The sequence below is a fragment of the Penaeus monodon genome, chromosome 24 (genome assembly GCF_015228065.2).
Source record: "Penaeus monodon isolate SGIC_2016 chromosome 24, NSTDA_Pmon_1, whole genome shotgun sequence".
NCBI classification, from domain to species: Eukaryota; Metazoa; Arthropoda; class Malacostraca; order Decapoda; family Penaeidae; genus Penaeus; species Penaeus monodon.
Genome location: NC_051409.1, coordinates 7,251,605 through 7,253,066, shown reverse-complemented (window position 1 = coordinate 7,253,066; position 1,462 = coordinate 7,251,605). Strand labels below are relative to the sequence as shown.

At 34.7% G+C, this 1,462-nt stretch overlaps 1 protein-coding gene across 1 annotated transcript in view; it reads left to right on the top strand.

Moving 5' to 3' along the window:
* The first annotated feature begins 517 nt into the window (after window positions 1-517).
* The window catches only part of LOC119588538 (isopentenyl-diphosphate Delta-isomerase 1-like), a 37,361-nt gene continuing 36,416 nt past the window's right edge, over window positions 518-1,462 (top strand). The window contains exon 1 of the mRNA XM_037937178.1: window positions 518-600. The gene's annotated coding sequence lies outside the window, so the exon portion shown is untranslated. The remainder of the gene's footprint in view (window positions 601-1,462) is intronic.

Sequence of the window (1,462 nt, the reverse complement as noted above, 5' to 3'; positions counted from 1 at the left end):
CGAACTCTGGTTTATTTGCAGAAGGCGCAGAGGAAGGCGTGACAGCTGTTGCGGTTTTAGACATTTTGTATGAAACATTTTGAAAAGTTTGATAAACTGACGAAAGAGCGCTAGATTCGAGAGGTATAGCGGAATATTGCGTTAGACCAAACCAAACGACCAAATTCGTTAAACCACCAAACATGCAAATCATAAATCATACTAAAAACATCACCGAATGCACAAGTATGAAAATATCACACCATAAACGCAGGATTTACGCCCTAAGCAAGCACAAAGAAACCACTTTAGCGAAAAAGCGCCCAAATCGAGCGAACGAAAATAAAAGAGAAACGAATAACAAGACCTTCAAAATCATCCTCATCCAGAATTGTTACCCGTTTAATCACACCGAACAAATATCTAAGAAACAAATTCTCATGTATCAACCGATTTAACTCCCAAAATTGATAAATATCCCGAGCAGCAGAATCGCTATTTCCACCATGTAATTTCCCAGCGATTAAGGTCTCAGTCGCCCCCGAGACGTCAGAGGTGAAGGAGTGACGTTTTTTCTCTCTCCCAGCGCTATCAGGGATTTTTTTTTTTTTCATTTTCAAGGTTGAGGAAAATCGTCATTAATCGTATTCATCTTATTGAAATTACCTTATTATCTGAAAGATAATGTTTTAAAAAGATGTAGATGATATGGTTTTATTTTATTTTTGTGAGGCTATTTTCGTGTGTTTGACTTTTGATTGTTTGTTTACATTGTGATTTATAGGCCTATGGTTATTTAGGCTTTTTGGGGGAGACTATTGTTTATTATATTGCTTGCTTTTTTGTTTTGTTTTGTTTTTCATGTGTTTAGGGTAGTTAATGCCAGATAACCTTTTTTTTTTTTTACTTTTATTTAAGTTTTTATTGAGGATTGTAAATAATATTAACGTCCCATATTTAATATAATTTATCATTCCATATGTTTCTATTTCAAGAGACTTTTATGCTAATTTTACCGGATTTATCTCGGTTTAGTTGATCCTTCGTTGGTAAGTGTTAATGAACGTAAAATTTCAATATTCGGAAAGAATAAATAAGGTTTTAATAGATGTGTTATATACTTCTTATTTTTATGTATGTATAATGATTTGGAGTTGCCGATTTTAGGAGGTTTATTGGATTTTGAAGTAATGTCGATGCAGTTCAAGCTTAGTGCAAGGAGTATTGCAATAGTGCTTGCAACTAGCGATGGCAGAGATTAAGATAAGCAAAGAAATATCATCCGAAAACCTTGCTTTAACTGGCAGTCTGTCTTGGACTCTAAGAGGCTTATTAAAACCAGCCGTTATGTTATTCGAGAGTCTGTCACTGCGGTTTACTTTTCGATTCGGGAGTGATAAGCCTTTATTACAGTATGGGAGATCAGTTTACGCTGGGTTTTAAAAGAAACGTAAATTCGCAATCTTAATGGCATGATAAAGGT